Source organism: Triticum aestivum, chromosome 2B (assembly GCF_018294505.1).
Source record: "Triticum aestivum cultivar Chinese Spring chromosome 2B, IWGSC CS RefSeq v2.1, whole genome shotgun sequence".
NCBI lineage: Eukaryota > Viridiplantae > Streptophyta > Magnoliopsida > Poales > Poaceae > Triticum > Triticum aestivum.
Window position 1 is genome coordinate 713,237,781 of NC_057798.1, and position 21,059 is coordinate 713,258,839.

Sequence of the window (21,059 nt, forward strand, 5' to 3'; positions counted from 1 at the left end):
AATATTAATACTACTACATGCCAACATTTGGAAAAAAAATCAATACTACAAGACAACATTTACAAAAATGAAGATGCTCCTGACCTTGCTCTAGCGGTGGCGATGTGGGAGGGAGGGAGAGGGCAATGTTGACATGGGGAGGGGGAAGAGGACAGAGGTGACGCGGGAGGGAGGGAGAGGGAGAGGGCGATAGTGATGATGTGGGAGGGAGTTGAGGAAGGAGGGGGGAGGGAGGATGTGGGGGAAGGAGGGAGGAGGTAGCTAGGAAGGAGGAAAGAGGGAAGAGGGGGAAGGGGCGACAATGCCGGCAGGAGGACGAGTGGTGATGGTAGCGAGCGAGAGTGATGAGAGAAAGTGAGAGGAACAGTCACGGAGATGATAAGGAGTTGGGATTAGTTGTAGTGCAGGACACAGGCCCGCGCTACAACTAAGCCCATAAGTTGTAGCACGGGGCAGGCAGGCCGCGCTGCTACTAAGTTGGGCCCATCACCTATCCCCGTGTAACCATAGCAGCAGCGCCGGACCTAGGGCCCTGATAACTCACAAGTATAGGGGGTCAATTGTATAAGTAAGAGTGTCGAACCCAACGAGGATCTAAAGGTAGAATTAATATTCCCTTCAAGTTCTATCGACCACCGATACAACTCTACGCGCATGAACGTTTGCTTTACCTAGAACAAGTATAAAACTACTTTGTAGGTGTAAGGATAAGTTTGCAAGAATAAAACGAGAAGTACTTAGCTACAATAAACAACAAATAATTTGCAAGATAATAAAAGATAGTCCTTAACACAAGAGAAGGATTTGTTCCTAGGCTATTAATAACTATACCGGTAATCATTATTGCAATTTTATATGAGGGAGAGACATGAGCTAACAAACTTTTCGTACTTGGATTATACGCACTTATGATTGGAACTCTAGCAAGCATCCACAACTACTAAAGATCATTAAGGTAAAACCCAACCATAGCATTAACTAACATGTCCTCTTTACTCCGATATACAACAACCCCCTTACTCGGGTGTAAACTTTTGTCACTCTAGCCCCCCACCATAAGCGAATTATGAACGTATTGCAACATCCTACAGTGGGAATCCCTCACGCTTGCACGGCATGGAGGGCACCATAGGACAACACCAAAATAAAACATACAACTCAAACCAATCACGATCATCAATCAACCCATAGGACAATACGAATTTACTTAAACATCATAGGATGGCCATACATCATTGGGTAATAATATATAACATGAAGCACCATGTTTAAGTAGATATTACAGTGGGTAGAAGAGTTGTTACACCATTGCATAGAGGGGGAGAGACTAGATGTTGACGGCGGAGAAGTTGTTGGTGTAGATCGACGTCACGATGATTGCCCCGGCGTCATTTCGGCGCACCCGGGTGAGAGGGGGAGAGAGCCCCCTCCTTCTTTTTCTTCTTCCTTGGCCTCCCCTCTAGATAGGAGGAGGGATTCCCATCTAGTCCTTAGTCTCCATGGCTCCCAGAGGGAAGGACCCTTCCGATATTGGATCTCTCTCTGTCACACACTCACTCTCTCTCTCACTCTCTCTCTCTCTCTTTCTCTCTCTCTCTCTCTCCTCTATTCTCTGTTCTCTTCTGTTTCGCGTTCCTATTTTCTGGCCCTTCACTATTTTTTAAATTTCCGGAGATCCATAACTCCAATTGTGCTAAAATTTTGAGGGATTTTTCTTTCAGATAGTATCTTTCTTATGGCAGAAGAAGGGCACCAACTTCCTTACAGGGGCCCCACAATCCTGCCCGGCATGCCCTAGGTAGGGGGCGCACGCTCTGGGGTTGTGGGCCCCTCGGGCATTGTCTCACGTTGATTCTTTTTCCCAAAAATCACATGTATTCCAAAATAAATCTCTGTAAACTTTTTATCGCATTTGGACCTCATTTGATATGGATATTCTGCGAAACAAAAAATGTAACAAACAGGAACTCACACTGGGCACTGGATCAATATGTTATTCCCAAACATAATATAAAATGTTGCCAAAAGTATGTGAAAATTGTAGAATATTATCATGAAACAATAAAAAATTATAGATATGATGGAGACGTATCAAGCCCATGCAGCTACTCTCCTATTAGTTGTACCGCGAGTTTTGGACCCAACATTGCTATTGTGGCCGGTCCCAGGGGCACCGTGAGGCCCACTTAGTAGTAGCGCGGGTCAAGGGAGCCCGCGCTACAGCTATAGCTTACCTGCAACGCGGTGTTTTAACCCGTGCTACTTCTACTTACCAGCACTGGTCTCTTTACCCACCGTTGCTATTAGGTGGCTGCCTATAGAGTTTTTCCTAGTAGTGCATCCTTGATCCACGTCACCATCTTTTTTTTGCCTACAACACCATTAAGTAGCACAGCAGTAGAGGCAGAATTTAGAATATTTGATACCCGGTTAATCCATCCGGGCCCAAAACCTTTAGCTTTAAGCATAGCAATAATTGCCTTATATTCAATCTTGTCAAAAGCTTTTTCAAAGTCAAGCTTGAGAATGATAATGGGTTTTTTTGATTGATGACAAAGATAGAGATATTCAAATGCATATCCCAGGCAATCTTGAATGTTTCTACCTTTGATAAATTCATATTGGTTTTGGTGAATAACAGATGTTATGATCTTTTGAGCCCTGTTGGCCAATAATTTGGTGAAGAACTTCAATGGCAAGTTGACCAAAGATATTGATTTGAAATCATTCATGGTTTCATGATTGGTTACTTTTGGAATGAGGGTGATAAATGCAGTACTGATACTCTGAATGTCACAATTTCCCTAAAAAAAGTCCCAGATCATAGTATAGAAGTCCTGCTTGATAACATCCCAGCATTTTCTCAGGAACATACCATTAAAACCATCAGGGCCTGGTGCCCTGTCAGCAGGGAAGTCTTTAGCAACCATTTCAATTTCATCCATAGTAAAAGGTTCATTAAGGTCAGACAAATCATGGGACTGAATTAGTTCATCAAGATTGAAAAGCATAGTGGGATTGATAGATTTGCCAAGTCTGTCCTGATATGATTGCCAGATAATTGCAACCTTATGATCATGATTTTGATAAGCAATGCCATCCTCACTTAGAATGGAGGTAATGTAGTTTATTCTGAAACTCTGAGTTGCCATAGCATGAAAAAATTCAGTGTTCTCATCATCCAATCTAACACTTCTCATTTTGAATCTAGTCTTCCAATATATTCTTTTAGCTTCTAATAGTTTGCTGGTATGTTTCCTCAGAATTTTCCCGAAATTAGCTTCCATTATAGATAGCTGCCTTTGCTCCTCAATACCATCGAGCATGGTGAGCGCATAATTACAAGAAGCAATGGTGGAGTTCAATATGGATAGATTTTTGCTCCGTTTGTTAAGACCTAGCCTGAGGCATTTAAATCTAGCTGAAACATCCTTAGCAGAGTTGCTTAGCTGATGATTTTTGTTCCAACATTGCATCCCAGTTTCATAAAATCCATCAAATTCAAACAAATAGATCTCAAATCTAAATATGGAAGCTCTGGGGATGTCACTACCAATTTGTATGTGGATGGGAACATGGTCATATTTAACTCTGGCAAGTGGATGAGCCAGGGTATTGGGGAAGGATATAGTCCAATTTGCTGAAGTAAAAATCCAATCAATCTTTTCCAAGAGTGGTAATTCTTGCATATTGGTCCAGGTAAAATTTCTAACTTTAAGTGGAATTTCAACAAGATCCAATTGCTGAATCAAACTATTGAACATCAACATGTTATTGGTATCACCACCAGGTCTGTTTCTGTCATGTGGGCTTCCGATCAGATTAAAATCCCCCACCAACATCCAATGATCCATATTGGAGGCATCAATATTATCCAACCAGTGAAAGAAATCATCTCTGTTGTCATTGTTACAAGGTCCATAAACATTAGTAATATGGAAAACATGACCAGATAGATTACAGACTAACTTGATTGTAATTTGAAAAGATGATTGATCAATCACTGTCCCAGTAAATAGACTGCTATTCCAAATTGTAATGATGCCACCAGATAGGAAAATAGATGGGATGTATGCAAATTGGTTGTATCTCTTGAGGGGGAAATTTCTGAGGTATGGCAGATCAAAATTGTCTCTTTTTGTCTCCTGAATGCAGATAATGCCACAGTTGCTTTCATCAATTCTTTCATGCAAATCATCCCATCTAGTTTGGGAGTTTATACCTCTTACATTCTAGTTAAGAACATTCCATTGTCTATTCATAATAAAACTAATTGTAATGATTGTCATGATCAGAGAATGAGTACATCTCTGTATGCGATGGCAGTTCATGGCACCAGTGAAGCAAATAGCTACCACGATCATACTTCCATTTCAACAAAAAGCAGGGCAAGAGATCTATCATACCATAACCATTCAGACACCTTATAAAGAGTGTTATAAAAAATAGAAGTCTTCAGACCATAGTACCTTATTATGGAGCATAGGTCCTTACAAGCCAGATATAAAAGAGCAACATAATAACATAAGCAAAATGAACTGCCATGGATGACTAAAGGCCCAAGGCCATAAAAGGTCTTGGCACAGCAAGACTGACTACCAACATAAACTAACTTATGCATGATCAACATCATAGCTCAGGAGCTTTCTAGAGACCTCCTCAGGAGGAATCTGACACTGCTTAGTGGCAATGGCCTGGATGGTAGCAAGTGGGAGCTCTGGGGGAGGAGAAGCTTGTGGGTTGCGGAGTTCATATTCAAAATCAGCAGTTAAGTTCTTCTTGCAGTTTGACATGCTCTTGGCTTTATTAGCAGTTGCCTGGTCTTTGAAGCCAACATTGAGTCCTGCGATACAACGACTGCGATGAAGATCATGGACATCTAGTGGAGCATTGACCTTCTTGCGTTTGTTGACAGCAGGAGAAATCATCAGAGCAGAGCTAGGAGCATCATCATGATCAATCTCAAGTGGGTTCTGGACTGTGGGAGATCCAGAGCCTCATGAATTGCAGGTTGCACATCTTCAGATATATCAGAAATAACAACAGAGGATGCAGGAGGAGCAGGGTGATATTCAGTGGTAACAGTGAACAAGCACTTCTTAATAGTGTCATGTTCCTCCTCAACATTGATGAGCTGGCATCTAGTGCCAATGACAGTGGCATCTTCAAGTTGGTCCAAGATGGCAGGAGCAATGGCCATGATTTTTGACACCATGTCTTTAAGAGCAACAAAGCAATCAGTATCCTCAATAGTAGGCTGCAAGGGAGGTTCATGGTGTTCAGGGCTGAGTGGTGGTGTATGCACCATAGGAGCATCATCCTCTTCAGGGGCATGGTGAGCAGCAGGGGCAACATGATGATTTCCTTCGTCCACAAAATCTGCATCATGCCATATACCAACAAAGGGAGCATGTGGCATGGGGTGCATAACACCATCAGGGGGATGGGGTCTTGCCCCAAGCAGATCAGTCTGTAAGATATAGACTGCACAAGTCCAGGATTGACCATGACCAAAGTCATCAAGGCTCTCACAGATAACATGGCTCACAGGAATCTCATGTAGATCAGGTACACGCACTTTGATCAGAATACAAGCATGGTTTGACAGGTCTCTGTTCCAAACAAGAAATTTACCAAATCCAGCAACTGACTCTCTAACTTTATCAGGATGCGATGCCTCAAGGGGGAAGTTGACCATCATAATCCAGGCATCATGGGTAAAAGTGCAGTCATGGTGATTGATACCTCTGTCATGGCGAATGACACGAAGGACTTAGTCGCCAATGAAATAGGGATGTTGGCGATGGCAGTGTTGATGTCGCAGGCGTGGGCAAAGTGAACGAATGCAGCACGCATGCCGCGGCGAGAGATCTCTGCAATGCGGAAACCGCGCTCGTGGTCGAGGAAGTGACAGATGGGCATGGCGTCCGTCTCGAACTGGGTAGGGTCCGGCGGTAGAGCAAGGGAGATGATGGCCCAGTCGCCCGATTGAACCAGAGGGTCACTACCAAGGTAGTGGTAGGTGCGTCGACGTCGATTCCCATCAGCCTCCATGACGGTGGTGCCAGGAGGGAGGAGCGGCAGCGGGTCGCAGGGGTACATGGCCATGGCGGTGGTGGAGTAGGAGGTGGGCAGTGCGAGCGAGAAAGAGGAGGGGGTAGAGCAGGGCAATGAGGGCGAGTAGAGGATTTGTCAGGGCGAGGTGACGTGCAATGGGCTGGTGGAGGAGTTTTGGGGAGATGAGTCGTCGGTCGGGCTATTGGTTTCGGGTGGCGGCTTGGTGGGTGGTTTAGATTTGACCCGATACACTTGGAGTTTGTTCCAGAGATAGAGGCAAAAAGGAGATATGTGATCGTAACGAAAACAGTTGCGACAGCAAAATTGATTGTGGCAAGATAAACGGGGATGACCATAAGATAAGCATTTGCCACAGAATGGAGATATGACCGGGCCGAGGGTTGGGGCAGGGCTGGGCTGGGCCATTATGGTGTTGGGTTAGGTTGATGAGGGTGGATGACATGGGCTAAGTGGCCTATTGGGCTCGGTGGTGGCTGGCTGGTAGTTGGGCTGAGCAAAGGTAGTAGCGGGTTGGGCCGTGATGATGGAGAGCGAATTTGAAATTTGAAGGGTGGTAGCGGCAGGGCGAGGAATCAGCTCCAGATCCGAGGATGACACAGGGTGGTTAGCGGAGGCGGTGGCTGGAGTAGCACGAGGGCCGATCAGGGTGGTATTGGCGCCGGAGAGAATGCCACATGGAGAAGAACGGGATACGGTGGTCCATTCATTGTCAAGTTCATGCAACCATGAATTATATTCACGTATCCAAGCAGGGCCACCAAAACCCCAAAGATGACAGTAGCAATGGAAGAGAGGGCATGTGAACGAGCGAAGCTTGTAGATCATAAATCCAACAACCTTTGAATTAACAAAAAATTTGAAAATATGCCCACGGAGATGAGAAATAAGAAAGCCAGGTGGGGATCCACCGAGGCATGCATGAAATGCATGGCCAACGTTAACGATCGTGAGGGGGAACGTGGAACGGCTAAAGGAGACGACTAGATGAAATGCGTGACATGGATCTGAACAATGAACTGGAGTAGAAAATCTAGCTCTGACCTGAGGAGAAAAACCAGATCCCGGAGAGGGATCCAAGGTTGGAATCGCCATGGATGGAGATCATAAGGTGGAGTCGCCGATGGAGTCACCAAGGGAGTCGCCAGGGAGGGGGTGGGAGTTGCCATGTCTCCGCCTGCCAAGCATGTTCCACGTCACCATCTCAGCTTTACGAAATCTTTTTTTCATTACAATCAATTATATTTATCGATATGGATATGATGTGTATCGAATTGTTTACTCGTATTTGCATATAAATATGTATGTAAGTGTATGACAAAATGCTCCAAAATTATTTTATAATATATTTTTGGCAAAAAAACTCTTTTTTTAATCATATATGACTAACTTACAACTAGGTCGTTCCTTTAAATCAACATCCAAACTAGGTGTTTTAACTTATAATCTATCTATTACAATATGCTCTCTAATTTTAAGGCCCATAATCAATCGAGGTCTTCAGTTTAAAATTAAAGCATGCAATTTTGACCGGCTCAACAATTTCTCAAGGAGCTCTCTCATTCAATTATTTTAGTTCACTATGCTTCCTAATTTTGGAGCTCCCTATTAAATTGGGGAATTCAATTTTGGAATTGATTCACATTATGACCAGGTAAAGGATTTTTCAAATCAATTGGTAGGAGCCGTCCTATAAAAACATACAAATCTCGCATGACATGTCATCACCTAGAAAAAAATAACCAACATGTGATACTATAGCATCAATATAATACGTGCAGCCACCAACGCAGAAAACTTCCTCGCATAAATATGAGTTGATTAGCGGATAACACAGAATCACACCTCGAAAGGCTCACCAAAACACCACATTATTATAAATAAGAAGAAAACAAGATCCATCACCTCCCACTCTCCAAACCAAATATTTCCTCGGTTCCATAATATAAGGTGTATTATTATTTTATAAGTTAAATTTATTTTACTTTGACAAAGTTCAAAGCCAAAAATACCGACATCCGCAATACTAAATAAATAAAATATGAAAACATGTTGAATCTAATGATACTAACTTGCTATTACGGATATTGATATATTTCTCCACAATTTTTGTGAAACTTAAAGAGGTTTGACTTAAGAAAACTAATGCACCTTATATTTTGAAATAGATAGAGTAAAATAATTATGAAAACCCAGGAACACCAACTGCGCAGCAAAGTGCGCCCAACCCTTCTAGTTTATAGTAATCCTCAAATAGTCGACCCCCTTTGAATCTAAAAATTATATAAACCACCACTCCAAGTCAATCAATCACTCATACATACTGTCTCATAGATTACTACAATCCAGCAATTGCACATGAAGAAGCCACCATCATAAATAGTCACTATCTATACTACAATCCAAATTCAATAGATTACTAGCAAGATGCACATGCGTTGCATGGAACATCAAGATGCATTTGTATGAGTAGTTTATCTTGTGGGAGAAAAGGATGAACGAGGGAAGGCCTTATTTGCAAATATGGAGAGGCGTGTGGGTATCTTTTTGCAAAATTGTCATAGTTTCCTTCCTATTCGTCAGATATAAATCGGACGGCCTACATTGCAGGATGACAGACACACCATCATCACCAACTCTGTTTTTTATAAGAGTGGAGATCATCTCTCTGTTGCCTCTCAAACCAAAACCAACCAAGTCCCTCTAATCAGTCAAATTGAAGGGAGGCAGCTTTAGTTTGTTGTATAATTATATCAAAAATCAAATGATTTCCCGCAACAATTCTACAAGATTAATAATTCAATGACCATGAGGTGGATGAGGTCGCAGAATTGGGCCTCGATTTCCAAGCCAGTCGGCTTCATCCTAGTCCCGCGGTGGACCGCCAGTAGTGAGAACAGCACCTAGTTGTGCAACCACGGCTTTGCCCCCGGAGGACGTGCATGGTCATATCGAGATGTGGCCATGCCAAAGAGGAGAGCTAGAGGACGCAACAACCACGAGGAAAGGGGGAAAGAGGTAGCGGCTCACCACGTGGCTAGAGGTACACGCATATAGAGTGGTGAGGAGGTAGGATTGCGCTGAATTGATTGATGACGGGCAGCGGCCGAGGCGAGGAAGGACGGCCTCCGCTCATGTTCTTTGGTGAAGAGGAAGTGCGAGAGGGGATTTGGTGGGGGGGGCAAAGTAGTATATGGTGTGAGGCAAACGTACGGCTCTATCCTTTCGGCAAGGCCACAAATCTTAACGCCGTTGCGGCATAGGGGTGGACTTGAGCGACGGAAATGAAATGAACGAAAATATCCTACGGAATTGTTTTCAGAGGGAACCCCTACTTTGTTTTTTTGGTTTTACCAAAAATGCCCCTCAGGCCTTCATATAATACACGCTATGTGGAGGTGTATTGCATCTGATCTCGAACCATCAAATTCGGTTCAATGTACTGTGCATATTCGCCAGATGCACCATAAAAAGACTCTGATACTATGGAGCATTGAAAGCGTTGTACGTATTGTGGGGAATATGCAAGAGCCACGAGCACAGTCGTGTCGTGGTCACACAAGAGACGTGGTACTACATGATTAAATTCTAGCCAGAGCTGGCCATGTTCAATAGTAAGTGGGACAGGAACATACAGTGAGAGCATCTCCAGCCGCCCCCCCCCCCCCCCCCCCCCGGAAGCCCCCCAGGCACTTTTTCTCGCGCCGGCAGACAAAAATCTTCCCACTCGTCCTCCCAAACTCTCATTTTTCGCCGGATAAAGCAAAAACTGGCGCCGGCAACCCCAACCCAAACGCAGGAAGCTGGGGCGCACCTGGGGGGCTGATTTCGCCGTTTTGCAGGCGTTGCCCCACCTGCAGTGAGATATCTTCTCTCTCCCCAACCTTTTTGTCTCTCTTTCCCCACTTTTCTTCCTCCCGTCGCCGCGTGTGCCTCCTCTCCAGCTCGCCCTCCTCCGCAGCCGTCGTGGCGCGTCCAGTCCTCATCGACGTCGCCGTCTCCGACGCCCACCTGCATCTCCACCGAGGCACGCCGTGGTAGAGCAGGCGCCGGTGTCGGGACCGGAGCGTGGAGGCGCGCTCGATGCACACGGCGCGCGCGGCGAGAGGCGAGGATGGCGCGGCTCCAGCGGGAGCGGTCGCGCGTGGCGACGGCGAGCGCGCGGTCGCCACTTGGGCGTCCTCTCCGCCGGCTCCGCGCTTCCGGCCCCTATCGTCCGCGCCCGGGAGAGAGAGCGCGAGCTGGGGCGGCAGGCCGGCTCTCTTGTTGCGCGCGCGCTGCGCACTGCCAGGGACTGCATGGGCACGGCGGGGTCGCGCTGCACGCAGAAGGTCACGCGGCCGCTGCGGCTCCTGAAGATGGTGCCGATGATGACGACGCAGTGCTGCGGCTGCTGGTGGTGCCGGCCGTCCTTCCTGGCCACGACGGAGGCGGACGGGTCGATGATGCTCTGGAGCCAGAGGTCGAGGAGTACGACGTGAACGCCACCAGGGCCCTTCCGGCGCCCGCGGAGCCGCTGGCTGCCGTGGAGCAGGAGCACGATGCCAGCTGAGGCACCTTGACGGCGGCCTCCCGCCCCGGCGCGAGGCGCAGGGGCGGAGCTACAGGGTGGACAGGGTGGGCCGCGGCCCACCCTGAGATTTTGGGCTGGTATATAAAGTATAGGCTATTAGGAGATGGGCCTGGGAAAAAAGAAGCCCAGCAAACAGCCTACGTTGCTCGTCTGCTTTGTCCTGAACGCAGCGACTACTCCGTCTTTGATCTGCCGCCAGCAGAGCCAACCCGCCCGGCCGCCCGGAGCCACCGCCGGACCGCCCTGACGCCAAGCGGCCAGCCAGCCCCCTCGCCGCCCGGCCGGCTGCTACCCGAACTGCCGGAGCCGCCCAATCCGCTCAGGTGCTAAGCCCGTCAGCTTCTTCCGAGAGAGGTATCCCATCCCCTGATCCACCCCAATCCTCCATGGTTGCTCACTTGCTCTGAATATCTGATTTAGAAAAAATTACATCAAATTTGACAAGATTCTTGGTACAAATCTGAATTTGTCCGATGCAGCAGCTTCTCTAGTCCTTCGCGCTCCTTGGGTTCACGGGAGTCGGGAGACTGGACGCGTGCAGCAGCCCCGATTTCAGTTTATCCCGAGACTGAAGTCAGGTAGGCAGGGAATTATTATTTGTAGAACACTACATCAACACATAATATTTGTCAATTATTATGATTGATAGAAAGTAATTTTGTTGCAGAATTATTGAAGAATGAAGAGGACCACGGACATTCAAAAAACGTGCGGTTCGGCTAATAACTTTGTCAATGTTTGTAACACCGTATTAATCTATTTATATATGGTATTGGAAATCTCTAGAAACATTCACGTGCTAAATTTGTCGTCAATTTTTTAGGAGGACCACCCTGATTTTAAATCCTAGCTCCGCCACTGGCGAGGCGTTCCTGCGGAGGTGCAGGACGTATGGCGCAGGACGGCGAGGGGCAGGACGGCGAGGGAGGCAAGGCACGGCGCAGGACGGCGAGGGCAGGACGGCGCAGGGCCACGCGGGGGCACGCCATGGCACAGGGCGCGTGCGTCGTGCTGGAGCCGTCCTCGCACGGTGCCTCGGCGACGCCGTCGTCGGGAAGGAGCGCGAGCAGCAGCGGCCAGGCCACGGGCGGGAGCGAGCGCGGCCACGGGAGAGCGGTCTGCCTGTGTGGGTGGGGAGGTGGGGGGGGGGGGGGCAACGACTGGAAGAGATCTGAGCCCCGGAGTAAAATTCTCGCCGGCAGCCCCTCAGGAGGCGAGAAAAATGTCTCCTGAAGAGGCCAACGGCTGGAGATGCCCTGAGTTAGTAGATGTTCGATGCAGGGTTTCCGACGGTACGCGTGCAGGTGTGTGGGAGTTGTGTCGTGGTTGGCCGGCCACCATCATATCCTCTTCAACATTTGCCCTATGCTCGAGTCGAGGGGCTGTGGGCCGGCTGGGTCGTTGTAGCCTTGGAGGATGAAGGTAAGGGCACATGGTAGACAGGAGGATACGTACCACACGACCCAGGCTTGCTGTTACTGACTTACTGCTGCAGAAAATTGCATGTGGCGTAAAGAACCGAGGAATTACGTCGTACTACTAGATGCTGTCCAGACTGAGAGCCAACATCCACCCGTACTCCAGCCTCCAGGCATTAAAGAGAGTGACCGGCCGGATGCGCCCGAGCACTCTTACGCGTTCTCGCCAATTATATGACACTGACAACGATAGCGGTAATTCAAGTATGAGCCCAGACTCAGCTAAACCCAATGAATAGTAAATGTAAAAAACTTCAAAATTTTCTGATTTTTTTTTTTGCATCGATGATGATCGGTATGCAAGGAGCGTGCAAATTTTCATGATTTTCGGACATTGGAGGAGGTCTAGGAAAAAGAGACAAAATCGAGCACAAACAGTGTACTTTTTCAAAGTTTCTGTGAGAGCCAAAAGAAAAATTTCCACCACCTCCTCAAATGTCCAAACATCACGGATTTTTACACGCACATCATGCATTCAATCATCTTGGATGTAAAAAGCAGATTTTTAAAGTTCCTATTTTAAATAGTTTTACTGTTCATGCCCAGTTGGACCTGGCACCGAATCGCTGCTTCCCAACGGTAGTAACATCACTATTCCCTACTTCTTCTCACACTCCACTAGTCCCATGGTCAGGGTGGCAAATATCTTGCACTTCGGTTTAGAATACAACTGCCTAGACCATGCAGCTTCGCGTGAGCTTGTCTCGTTATCATTTGTGTTGCAGGACTACATGCCGATGACGGGAGCCTGATTGCCGCCTCCTCATTGGTGGGAAAATTTTCCCTAACATGTTAGCCTATGATCTACTTCCTCCGTTCCTAAATATAAGTCTTTGGAGAGATTTCACTATAAACCACATACGGATGTATGTAGATGCATTTTAGAGTATAGATTCATTTATTTTGCTTCGTATGTAGTCCATAGTGAAATATCTACAAAGACTTATATTTAGGAACCGAGAGAGTAGTTATGAGCCAGCAAGGTGGAGATCCCATTGCCAAAGCAATTTGGCATAATACAGCTCCTAACAAAGTGATGATCTTTGCTTGGTTACTCTTGGGGACCACCTAGTGCAAACCTTGCCTTCAAAAACATCATCAACACGACAAACTGTTCTCGCCACACCTCTGACTTTGAGGACATGGAACGCATATTTATGTCTTGCCCTCTCACTACAAGGATCTGGTGACAACTTTTGGATCAATCCTGGCCACTCTATTCAGGGTCTTTGGGATTGTTGCCCTTCAAATGGACTGGATCGAGATGTGTGGCCCTTCGTCATGTTCACAATTCTGTGGAAGATTTGGGATGCACGAAATGACATGGCATTTAGGCGAGGCTACAAGCTGTAACATGTCTATTAGGAACACTGCAAATGACATTGATCTTCGGTCACACCGTATCTCTAGGCATAGTATAAGGTGGCCGTATACCTCTCCTCTAGATGCCTATGATTATACAAAAAACACCCCTAGACAGAAGGCATGCGTTGATGCATGCATCAAGCATACGGAGATACCCCACTTTGAACAGGGGCCATATCGAATCAAGGACTTATGTGGTGGCGACTAGTATAAGATCTCATATTAGATGAGATCAATGAGACATTTAAAAAAAATACAAAACATGTTCAACATTCTCAAAAAGTTGTTAGACACACATCAATTTTTGATGTACGACCTCAAAAGGTTTTAGCTAATTTCAGATTTTTATTTTGAAAATGCATAAATATGATTTTATTTTTTTTGGTTGATCTCATTGATCTCACCTAATGTCAGATGCTACACTAGTCTCCGCTCACTTATGTGTGCCTCTGTAATCAAATTTTTCTCCGTCCCAAAATAAATGTCTCAACCTTAATACAAATTTATGTTAAAGTTAATACAAAATAGAGACACTTATTTTGAAACGAAGAAAGTAGTAAAAAGCAACTACTTATTTTGTTACTTTCTTTTCTTTGGATTACGTGCGTGAATGCATTCGAGCCTGGTAGCTAGGTCGTGAGCAGCAAAGCTAGTTACAGACATGGCTACCCCTCTACGCATTGAATCTGGCAGTAGATTGACTTGAAACACCGGAATGTTGCACGTGCTTTTACTTTCACAGGGGACAAGATTAATTCAATATGGCGGATGCCAGCAATACTGTCCTTGCCTATGTAGTACTCCCAGCGAGTGTGTAAAAGACTCTCTTATTTATATTACGGGACGGAGGAAGTAGTACTCTTCCTGTTTGAAAATGTAATGCGTACATATTTTTTAAAAGGGTAAAGTTAAAGTTAACTTTGACTAAGTATATAAAGAAAACTATTTATATCTGTAACACAACATATATAAAATATGAAACTAAATCTTATGACGAATCTAATGATATATGTTCGCCTTTCTAGATGTAAATATTTTTTTCACAAATTTAATCAAAGTTGATGAGATTTTATTTTGCGGGAACCTATATGCACTATATTATGAAACGGATGTAGTACCCGCTGGAATTTTTGCCTATTTGGGCCTAGACCAATAACAGTTTCAGAAATTTCTAATAAATCCTAGAGGCCCACGCAGCCTATTCGTGCAAGGCAAAAGGTGAAACTAAAGGTTTAGTCCCACCTTGCTAGTTTAGAGGGAGATGAACCTTTTTATAAGGAAGGCTCCTTCCCCACTTGTATGAGCATGAGAACAAAAGGAACATCCACGCGCGCTCCTCCTCCGCCGCCCCCGAGCTGATGTCTAAATTTTTCCCACGCACTTCCTGAACACTGCGCTGCTGCTACGTTCTTCCTCATCCCGGCTTGCGGCGTGCACCGCACGTCGGGACAGTAGGCCTCCGAGACCGCACCTTTTGAGTCCTGTACGGGAGAAGGGTGATAAGGTTTTTGGGGAGCGCTCAGCGCAACTACTGGCTGCTTCATCACGGACGATCCGGTCGCCGACGACTACTTCCCCGACAACGACTTCTTCCCCGATGTCCACGACCTCCTCAACGATATGGCAGGCGAGGACATCGACCCCAAGTCCAGCGCTTCTGCTGCTGCTGTGCCGTACGTGTTCTTCTCCTTTCTGTTAGAAGTGCTGCTACAGTTCCTTCTTCTAGTGTTTGCCCTGGATATGTTAGACTCTATTTCATATATGCAACTTGCTATACTGTCTGCTCAAGATATGTTTAGTTATGGTTCATATATGAAGATGTTGTTTACCTTCTCTTTGTCAAATCGCATGGCTTGTTTTATCACTGCTACACTAGTCATGCTTTATCTACTATTTCTGTTAATAAAATCACTCGGTAAATTGCTCATATTTCCAACAATCCAAAAACCTTATTATAGGCAATTTACCCCAAGTGGTTTTGCTGCTTCCATGAGACCTCCTATGTTTGAGGGTATCCACTATAAGAGGTGGCATGTGAGAGCAGTCTTATGGTTTTAAACCATGAGTTGCTATGACGCCACTCTTGGCAAACCTGAAGGAGAGCAAGATGCCCAACAGGCACAAGCTTTTCAGAAAATGGATACCTTGTTTAAGGCTGCGATCTTGAGTGTTCTTGGAGAGAACATAGTTGATGCTTATGCGTCAATTGATAATGGAAAAGATATATGGGACGCACTCGAGGCCAAGTTTGGGGTCTCAGATGCCGGCACTGAGCTGTACATCATGGAGCAATTCTATGATTACAGGATGACTGAAGAGCGCTCCGTGGTTGAGCAGGCTCATGAGATACAGTCATTTGCTAGAGAACTTGAGCACTTCAATTGCATGCTACCGGACAAGTTTGTTGCCAGGGGTATCATCACTAAGCTTCCTCCTTCATGGAGGAACTTTGCTACCTTACTGAAGCATAAGAGACAGGAGTTTTCCGTTCCGGATCTCATTGGTACTCTTGATGTGGAAGAAAAGGCGAGAGCAAAGGACACACATGCTCGAGGTATTGAGGGAGGATCTAGTGCCAATCTGGTACAGAAGAAAAACTTTCAGTCCCACAAGTTCAAGAACAAGGGCAAGTTTGATGGTAAAGCAAAGTTTGATGGGAAGAACAAGACCGCTAATGTTGTCATTGGAGACACTGACATGAAGGATGTTGGGTATGGTATATTTCCCACTATTCTTTCAGTATGTCATTCTCCTGACTGGTTGATTGACACGGGTGCTAATGTGCATGTATGCGGTGATATTTCCATGTTTTCGTTTTATCAGACCGCAGGGACTTCAACCGTGTTGATGGGCAACGGTTCAAGTGCTTCTGTTCGTGGTGTTCGCACGGTCGATCTGAAGTTTACTTTGGGGAGGATCATGCGGCTGAAGAACGTACATTATGTCCCCTCCGTCAATAAAAATCTTGTTAGCGGATCTCTTCTGTGTAGAGATGGCTACAAGCTTGTCTTTGAGTCGAATAAATTTGTAATATCCAAGTATGGAACCTTTGTTGGTAAAGGCTATGAGTCAGGAGGCCTGTTTCGTTTATCTTTACCAGACGTTTGCAATAAAGTTGTTAATCATATTTGCAACAATAGTGAATCAAATATGCGGCATTCACGTCTTTGTCATGTTAACTTTGGTTGCATGTCGCGACTAGCGAAGTTGAACTTAATCCCTAGTTTCACCACTGTTAAGGGATCTAAGTGTCAAGTGTGTGTGCAAGCTAAGCAACCTCGTAAATCTCACACGACTGCGGAAATGAGAAATCTTGCACCACTAAAGCTCATACATTCAGATCTATGTGAAATGAATGGTGTGTTGACAAAAGGTGGAAAGAAATATTTCATGACGTTAATTGATGACTCCACTAGATACTGCCATGTGTATCTTCTGAAATCTAAGGATGAGGCTTTGAACCTTTTCAAGATCTATAAAGCTGAAGTGGAAAACCAACTTGATCGAAAAATCAAGAGGCTTAGGTCCGACCGCGGTGGAGAGTATTTTTCGAATGAATTTGATACTTTTTGTGCGGAACATGGTATAATCCATGAGAGGACGTCTCCCTACTCACCTCAGTCAAATGGGGTGGCCGAAAGGAAGAACCGTACTCTAACTGATTTGGTTAACGCCATGTTAGACACATCGGGTCTCTCCGAGGCATGGTGGGGGGAGGCAATATTGACTGCATGTCATGTCCTAAACCGAGTTCCCACAAAGAACAAAGAGATAACTCCATTCGAGGAATGGGAGAAGAAAAGGTTAAAGCTCTCTTATCTACGAACCTGGGGTTGTTTGGCGAAAGTCAATGTGCCAATTCCAAAGAAGCGGAAGCTGGGACCCAAAACTGTGGATTGTGTTTTCCTGGGATATGCTTTTCATAGCATTGGCTATAGATTCTTGGTTGTAAAATCTAAGGTACCTGACATGCATGTCGGTACGATCATGGAGTCGAATGATGCGACTTCCTTTGAAGATATCTTTCCCATGAAGGATATGGCTACCTCATCTAATCAGGAGATGCCTAGTTCATCGAATTAGGAACCAGTTACAATTACCGAACCTGCCATTTCGATGGAACACTTTGAAAGTCCTGTGGAGGAGAACAATGAAGTTCCTATTAGGAGAAAGAGACAGAGGACTGCAAAGTCCTTTGGTGATGATTTTCTTGTGTATCTCATAGATGACACTCCTAGTTCTATTTCAGAGGCCTATGCATCTGAAGATGCTGACTACTGGAAGGAAGTGATTCGTAGCGAGATGGATTCCATCTTGGCGAATGAAACCTGGGAGATAACTGATCGTCCTTATGGGTGCAAACCTATAGGATACAAATGTGTATTCAAGAAGAAGCTTAGGCCTGATGGTACTATTGAAAAGTACAATGCTCGGCTCGTGGCTAAGGGTTATACCCAAAAGGAAGGTGAAGACTTCTTTGATACTTACTCACCCGTGGCTCGACTGACCACTATTCGAGTTCTACTTTCACTAGCTGCCTCACATGGTCTTCTCGTTCATCAAATGGATATTAAGACTGCTTTCCTAAATGGAGAGTTGGATGAGGAAATTTATATGGAACAACCAGATGGGTTTGTAATAGATGGTCAGGAAGGGAAAGTGTTCAAGTTGCTGAAGTCTTTCTATGGAATCAAGAAAGCACGCAAACAGTGGCATGAGAAGTTCGAAAGAACTTTAACAGCTGCAGGCTTTGTTGTGAACGAAGCTGACAAATGTGTGTACTATCGCCATGGTGGGGGCGAGGGAGTTATGCTTTGCTTGTATGTTGATGACATACTGATTTTCGGAACAAATCTGAATGTTATTAAGGAGGTCAAGGATTTCCTATCTCGCTGTTTTGAGATGAAGGATTTAGGAGTGGCTGATGTCATTCTGAACATCAAGTTGTTGAGAGATGATGATGGTGGGATTACATTGCTTCAATCTCACTATGTGGAGAAGACCTTGAGTCGCTTTGTCTACAGTGACTGCAAGCCATCTCCAACACCATATGATGCTAGTGTGTTGCTACGAAAGAATCAGAGAATTGCTAGAGACCAATTGAAATATTCACAGATTATTGGCTCGCTTATGTACTTAGCAAGTGCTACAAGACCTGACATCTCTTTTGCTGTTAGCAAACTGAGTCGGTTTGTTTCAAAACCAGGAGATGTGCATTGGAAAGCTCTAGAGAGAGTTTTGCGTTATTTGAAAGGCATTGCGAATTATGGAATTCACTACACTGGGCATCCAAAGGTGCTTGAAGGGTATAGTGACTCAAACTGGATCTCAGATGCTGATGAGATAAAGGCCACGAGCGATTATGTATTCACTCATGGAGGTGGCGATGTTTCTTGGAAGTCTTGCAAGCAGACCATCTTAACGAGGTCAACAATGGAAGCAGAACTCACAGCACTAGATACAGCTACGGTCGAAGCAGATTGGCTTCGTCGGCTCTTGAATGACTTGCCGGTTGTTGAGAAACCTGTACCGGGTGTCCTTATGAACTGCGACAATTAAACTGTGACCACAAAAGTGAGCAGCTCAAAGGATAACATGAAGTCATCAAGACTCGTTCAGAGAAGGTTAAAGTCTGTCAGGAAAATGAAAAACTCCGGAGTTATTGCATTGGATTATATCCAAACGTCTAAAAATCTGGCAGATCCTTTTACTAAGGGTCTATCACGTAATGTGATAGACAATGCATCGAGGGAAATGAGTATGGGACCCACAATATGAGTTGTTCACAGTGGTAACCTATTCTTTGCGATCGAAGATCCCGTGAATTAGATGTGGAAGACAAGCTGTTGGTCAACTGAGAGGAGAGTATCCTTACTATTAAAATACCACTCCATGAAGATGCAATACCCTCCTAATCTGCATGGCAGGTTGATGTATATCTTAATGTGTTATAAGTGGCTTATTTAAGCAGAGATGTTATCTTGCAGAACATCTTTTGAAGAATACACCTATATGAGTCTGATTGTCAAACGTCGCAATCTATGAGAGTAGGGTTCTCTCTAGTAAACTCATAAAAGGTCACGGAATATGACGCATAAGCTCCACCCGCGGGGAAGACCCACGGTAGCCACGTATCGGTCAAGGCTTTATATGAAACTAGATTCGCAGAAAAACTTGTAGTTCAAGGCCCAGTCCACTGTTCAAGTTGCTTACTAGTGTAGCATAGAGTTCTAGGTGGAAGTTCAACTTAACAGTCTCCACTGCAGTACCGGTATATAAAACAGTGTTTTGGAACCAAAGGAAAATTTTGTGTGCCTCTGGGATCTGGTGGGGGATTGCTGGAATTTTTGCCTATTTGGGCCTAGCCCAATAGCAGTTTCAGAAATTCCTAATAAATCCTAGAGGCCCACGCAGCCCATTCGTGCAAGGCAAGAGGTGGAACTAAAAGTTTAGTCCCACCTTGCTAGTTTAGAGGGAGTTGGACCTCTTTATAAGGGAGGCTCCTTCCCCACTTGTATGAGCATGAGAACAAGAGGGACATCCACGCGCGCTCCTCCTTCGCCGGCCGCCTCGCCACACCTCGTCACGACGCGCCGCGGGTTGCGGGAATGAGCCGAGCCGATGTCTAAATTTTTGCCACGCACTACGGGTATATGAAAGGTCACTCGGAAGCTGAAACATTTTTTCTGTAGTGGACACTGAATCCGAACGGCGCCCCCCTTCGGCTGCTGCCTGTTCGTTTCGTCTCCCTCGTTCTCTTCAGCTCCCAGCGCAGCCTCTCGCCTCCTTCTCTTGCGCCTATAAAAGGGAGGTCGCTCCTCTCAGAGAGACGCACCAGAATCTCTTCCTCCTCTCGCCACAAGTTCCTGAACACTACGCTGCTGCTACGTTCTTCCTCATCTCGGCTTGCGGCGTGCACCGCACGTCGGGACAGTAGGCCTCCGAGACCGCACCTCTTGAGTCATGTATGGGAGAAGGGTGATAAGGTTTTTGGGGAGCGCTCAGCGCGACTACTGGCTGCTTCATCACGGACGATCCGGTCGCCGACGACTACTCCCCCGACGATGACTTCTTCCCCGACGTCCACGACCTCCTCAACGACATGACAGGCAAGGACACCGACCCCAAGTCCAGCGCTTCTGCTGCTGCTGTGCCGTACGTGTTCTTCTCCTTTCTGTTAAAAGTTCTGCTACAGTTCCTTCTTCTAGTGTTTGCCCTGGATATGTTAGACTCTATTTCATATATGCAACTTGCTATACTGTCTGCTCAAGATATGTTTAGTTACGGTTCATATATGAGGATGTTGTTTACCTTCTCTTTGTCAAATCGCATGGCTTGTTTTATCACTACTACACTAGTCATGCTTTATCTACTATTTCTGTTAATAAAATCACTCGGTAAATTGCTCATATTTTCAACAGTACCAAGCAATTGTAGAATATCGGTACACGCCTATAGCACGGACAAAACGAAATCATTCCTTGTTGTTGCACTTGCTACATGCAGGCCTGGAAAGACAATACGGGCGAGTGCTTCCATCCATTACATGCTTTTCATGATTCCACATT

General features: G+C 45.6%; 1 long non-coding RNA gene across 1 annotated transcript; it reads left to right on the forward strand.

Moving 5' to 3' along the window:
* Nucleotides 1–10,767: 10,767 nt before the first annotated feature.
* LOC123042238 (uncharacterized) lies at nt 10,768–11,527 on the forward strand. The gene is made up of 4 exons (XR_006418740.1): nt 10,768–11,002; nt 11,131–11,226; nt 11,316–11,356; nt 11,472–11,527. It is a non-coding gene; the product is annotated as an uncharacterized lncRNA (long non-coding RNA).
* Nucleotides 11,528–21,059: the final 9,532 nt, after the last annotated feature.